The sequence below is a fragment of the Bos mutus genome, chromosome 13, assembly GCF_027580195.1.
Source record: "Bos mutus isolate GX-2022 chromosome 13, NWIPB_WYAK_1.1, whole genome shotgun sequence".
Lineage (NCBI taxonomy): Eukaryota > Metazoa > Chordata > Mammalia > Artiodactyla > Bovidae > Bos > Bos mutus.
The window spans coordinates 48,473,590-48,479,589 of record NC_091629.1 but is presented as its reverse complement, the minus strand read 5'-3'; positions in this window follow the sequence as shown (position 1 = coordinate 48,479,589).

The following is a 6,000-nucleotide window of genomic DNA, read 5'->3' as shown; positions in this document are numbered from 1 at the left end:
CCTGGGTTGGGAAGATCCCCTGCAGAAGGGAAAGGCTACCCACTCCAGTATTCTGGCCTGGAGAATTCCATGGACTGTATAGTTCATGGGATTGCAAAGAGTTGGACATGACTGAGCGACTTTCACTTTCACTTTATTTCTAATCTAATGCCACTGCTGATCTGACAAGGAGGTTCCAGTCTATGGCCCGGAGGTTGGGGACCCCTGCTCTGAACTCTCTGAATGTGTGTATGTTTGGGAATGGTTTTCAGGTGAGTTCACAGAGGAAGAGATTGAGTTCCTGGAAGCCAGGGTCACCACGTGGAGAAGGTAGATGTCTTATCCTGGGTCCATGGCAGCCGGAGAACCAATAACTTCATCATCGGTGTGAAGGACCCTCGGAGCCCAGATGCAGCCGGAGCTACCATCCTGTAGAGCAGCGGGGTGGGGCGGGAGTCTCTGCTCCCTGCCTTTGCATGTTCCTAGAGTCCCTCCTTCTCCCAGGTTTGGTCTCAGAGGGACCCCAGGGATGCCCCAGATCAGGGGCCAGAGGGGATGCTTAGCAAACCCTATCCCAGAGTAACAGGAAAATTCTCCATCTGGAGGCCTGTGGTGGTGGCAGTGGTGTTGTCAGTGTCCACAGGACCTTGAGGAGTCAGACTGTCTGTCTCCTTTCCCTCGGCCATGCAGGCCCTGAGCTTAGGGATGTGCTTGCAAACCCTTTTCAAGAGTCCTCACCACCCCAACATTGCCAGTTGGGCCTGACCTGGCCTTGTCTTCCAGCTCCTTTCTCCTGTCCCCAGCCTCATTTCTTAAATGACTAGGATTTTTTTTAATGGACCATCCTAGGGAAGTGAGAGGGGGAGGGCTCTTCTCCTCCTCCCATCAGGTTGAGGTGGGGGCCTTACATCTGGGGGCCCCAGGGTATGGGGGTTGGGGTGGGGGTGGGGACCAGCTCAGGGGCTTCCATTTGCAAAAGGGAATTAAAGAAAGAATATTGCTTAACCATGGCTCTGACTTGATTTATGTTTCATTGTGCTGGGAGGGGAATGAGAGAGGAGACCTTGGCTCACCTTATCGCAATAGCCCTGACTCCAGGGCAAGCTGGAATGAACTTTGTGGAGGTCATAACAATATCTGCCATCTATCCAAGACTGCTTCCCAAGTGCGCTAATCATAAAAAATAACCCGCCTGCTAATGCAGGAAATTAAGAGACATAAGTTCAATCCCTGGGTCAGGAAGATCCCTGGATAAAGGCATGGCAACCCACTCCAGTTTTCTTGCCTGGAGAATCCCATGGACAGAGGAACCTGGTGGGGTCACAAAGAATGAGACACGACTGACTTAACACGTAGCATGCATCCAAGACTAAAACTAATAAAAATAATTAATAACAATAATTATAATGATAGACTCTATTGAACACTTACTGTGTACCAGGCTGTATGCTAAATGCTTTATGTGGATAATATTAATTACATTATAAATCTTCATTACAGACTTCATGAGGTTGGTACTGATGTTATTCCCATTTTACAGATGGTGAAAAGAAGTTAAGGAACTAGTTGAATGTTCCTCCTGTATTAAATGGAAGAATTGGGATTCAGTCTCAGGATATTGAACTCCTAATCTATGCTCTTAACCATTTGAACATCTACTAGGTAAACTGTTTGTTATAAAGCATACTTTACACAGTATATATCAGATAATAAATACATTTTACAGGTTATATCATTCATGCATGAATGTTACCTACCCATTATGTTACAGGTACTTTGTTAAGCACTGGAGATTCAGGATTGAAAAAAACAAAACAGACAATTTTTTGTTTGTGGATTTTCAGTCTATAGGGGAAGTCAAACGTTAAATAAGTAAGGACCCAGATAATTAGGGTAATTGCCATCATGATACGGTCTATGAGGAAAGCTATGAGGAAGTACAATAGGAAAGGTAATTTCGTTCTGTTTTGGAGTGGGATCAGCTTCCTCCAGATAATGAGATGAGCAAGATTGACAGAAAGTATTAGATGCGGGGTGTGGGAATGTCATTTTAGACAAAGAGAGCAGTAAATGCAAACATTCCATGGTGAAGAGGTGAAAGAGCACCAGTGTACTCTTCCTAGAGCAGGGATCAGTCAGCAGACTTTTTCAAAGGGCCAGATATGAATATTTCAGTCTTTCAAGCCATCTGGTCCTTAACAGTATTTACTCATCTTTGCTGTTACAGTGCAAAAGCAGGCATAGATAATAGGTAAACAGTTGGCTGTGTCTGTAGTCCATAAAACTTTATTTTAGAAAAACAGGGTCCAATTTGGCCTAAGGACAATAGTTTGTCAACCTCTATTCTAGAATATACTGAGAGAATGAAAGTATGTGATGAAACTGTTAAGGTCAGCACAACATTCTTATGAGGCTGAAACTAATTTCTCCATTTTATTGTATACGAAAATTGTGGTTCAGAGACATGAAATAACTTGTCCAAGGTCACCCAGCTGATAGCTGGCAGATCCATGATATAAAAGCAGTTTGTTTGACTCCAAAGATCATGTCCCTCTCTTCTTTGAAAAAAAGTTTATTACTTTATCTGATTACAGATACACCAGTCATTCAAATATCACACATGTCATAAGCATATAAATGATCCATGCCCTCAAAATCTCAACTTTTCAATAATCTCACTGTTCCTCACATATTCCTCCAACTCCTCCAAAAATCTCACATATTCCTCCAACTACTTTTTTCTGTAGCTATCACATACATCATCGTTCTATTTATTTATTTTTTAAATAATGTTTTATTTATTTGGCTGCATTGGGTCTTAGTTCCCTGATGAGAGATCAAACTGGGCCCCCTGCATTGGGAGCTTGAAGTCTTAACCACTGGCCACCAGGGAAGTCCCTCACTGTTTTTAAAAGTAAAAACGGGATTATGTAAGTCGCAGTGTCTACAACATCTTTGTTTTTTTTTTTCACTTACCTATATAACATGGACATTTTTTCATGTCAATATCAAGATATATAGATTTACCTGATAATTTATAATGATTCATCATAGTTCATTAAACATTTTAACTGGTTTCCTATTGATGGATATTTGGGTGGTTTCCAATGAAGTTTTGATTATCCTTGTCCTGATATCTTTAAATGCTTGAGTAACACCTGTGGTCATACCAACTCTCCTATGTTGATGTTACAGGACCTCCATGCAGCAGGTTTTGAGGGGTTACATGGGCATCTTGGGGTCATTTTATTTCTTAAATATACAAATAATGATAGGACAGCTTTGAATAAAAGATTTGTCAAGTGGAACAATTCTTATTTATCAAACCAAGATTCTGATATCTTGGAAAGTCTGCTTCCTCACTCAGTATATGAAATATCATATTTTATTTCATGAATATTTTCTTAAGTGTCTACTCTGTGCCATACACTGCCTGACGCACTGGGAACACTGATGAGGAAGACAGACAAGGTTTGCCTGGACGTTATTTTCTTAATTATTTTTACTTTATTCAGGTTTTACTCTCTTGATCTACCATCAGTTCAGTTCAGTCGCTCAGTCACGTCCGACTCTTTGCAACCCCATGAACTACAGCATGTCAGGCCTCCCTGTCCATCACCAACTCCCGGAGCTTGCTCAAACTCATGTCCATGGAGTCGGTGATGCCATCCAACCATCTCATCCTCTGTCATCCCCTTCTCCTCCTGCCCTCAATCTTTCCCATCATCGGGGTCTTTTCAAATGACTCAGCTCTTCGCATCAAGTGGCCAAAGTATTGGAGTTTCAGCTTCAAAATCAGTCCTTCCAATGAACACCCAGGACTGATCTCCTTTAGCATGGACTGGTTGGATCTCCTTGCAGTCCAAGGGACTCTCAACAGTCTTCTCCAACATCACAGTTCAAAATAGAAAGCATAAATTTACTTCATACTGAGAAGCTAACTTTAGCTGACTATGAAATAAAGAAAAAATAAACTTGGAAATTTAAAGAATTTTTAAGATATTCTCTCCAACCTAAAATAACTCCAGGATATACCCATTTACTTCTTAAGTTGGGTATTTTAGGTATTTCCTTCATATCTTAGTTAAGATACTGAAGCTTCCTGACTTCAAAACTTACTATACAACAAAGTTACAGGAATCAAAACACTGTGCTACCGGCAGGAGGATGAATACATCAATGGAATAGAATTGAGAGTTCAGAAATAAATCCATCTACCTATGATCAATCTATCTTGACTTTTCACAAGGATGCCGAGATCATTCAATGGAAAAAAAATAGGCTCTTCAACAAACTATGCTAATACAACTAAATATTGACTGACAAAAGAATGAAGTTTGACCCTTAACTCACATCATATACATAAAATAACTCACAGTGTATCAAAGAGCTAAATGTAAGACCTAAAACTATAAAACTCTTAGAAAGAAACACTGAAGTAAATCTTCATGACTTTGGATCTATGACAAACAAAAGCACAAACAACGGAAGAAAAAAGTAGGTAAACTAAACCATCAAAATTTAAAATTTTTGCCCATCAAAGGACACTTATCAAAAGAGTGAAAAGACAACCCCCAAAATGAAAAAGATGTTTGCAACCAAATACCTGATAAAGGGGACTTCCCTGGTGGTTTAGTAGCTAAGATTCTGTGCTCCCAGTGCAGAGGGCTTGGGTTTGATCCCTGGTCAGGGAACTAGCGGCCTCCCTGATAGCTCAGTTGGTAAAGAATCCGCCTGCAATGCAGGAGACCCCGGTTTGATCCCTGGGTTGGGAAGATCCCCTGGAGAAGGGAAAGGCTACCCACTCCAGTATCCTCGCCTGGAGAATTCCATGGACTGTATAGTCCATGGAGTCAAAGAGTTGAACACGACTGAGCGACTTTTCACCTCACAGGAAACTAGATCCCACATGCTATAACTAAGACCTGGTTCAGCTCACTTCAGTTCAGTCACTCAGTCGTGTCTGACTCTTTGCGACCCCATGGACTGCAGCATGCTAGGCTTCCCTGTCTATCACCACCTCCCAGAGTTTACTCAAACTCACATCCATAGAGTCGGTGATGCCATCCAACCATCTTATCCTCTGTCGTCCCCTTCTCCTCTTGCCTTCAATCCTTTCCAGCATCAGAGTCTTTTCCAATGAGTCAGTTCTTCACATCAGATGGCCAAAGTATTGGCGTTTCAGCTTCAGCATCAGTCCTTCCAATGAATTTTCAGGACTGATTTCCTTTAGGATTGACTGGTTTGACCTCCATACGGTCCTAGGGACTCTCAAGAGTCTTCTCCAACACCACAGTTCAAAAGCATAAATTCTTTGGTGGTTAGCTTTCTTTATGGCCCAACTATCACATGCATATATGACTACTGGAAAAACAAGAGCTTTGACTAGACAGACCTTTGTCAGCAAAGTAATGTCTGCTTTGTAATATGCTGTCTAGGTCTGTCATAGCTTTCCTTCCAAGGAGCAAGCATCTTTTAATTTCATGGCTGCAGTCACCATCTGCAGTGATTTTGGAGCCCAAGAAAAGTCTGTCACTGTTTCCATTGTTTTTCCATCTATTTGCCATGAAGTGATAGGACTGGATGCCATGATCTTCATTTTTTGAGCATTGAGTTTTAAGCCAGCTATTTCACTCTCCACTTTCATTTTCATCAAGAGGCTCTTTAGTTCCTCTTCACTTTCTGCCATAAGGATGATGTCATCTGCATATCTGAGGTAACTGATATTTCTCCTGGACTGAGCAATCATAGTCCTAGGTATAAATCTAGCAAAAATTATACATGTGTTTACTCAAATACATAGGCAAGAAGGTTCAGAGTAGTACTATTAAAAGTTGACCTACAGTGAAAACTGAAACGCTCATCATCAGTAGAAGGGATAAATTGTGCCAAATTAAAATAAGGAACTGTATGTAGCAATGAAATGGAACCAACTACAACTACCTGCAACAATATAGAAGAATCTCAAAAGCACAAAATTGAGCAAAAGAAGGCAGACTCAAAAGAGCACATTTTATATGC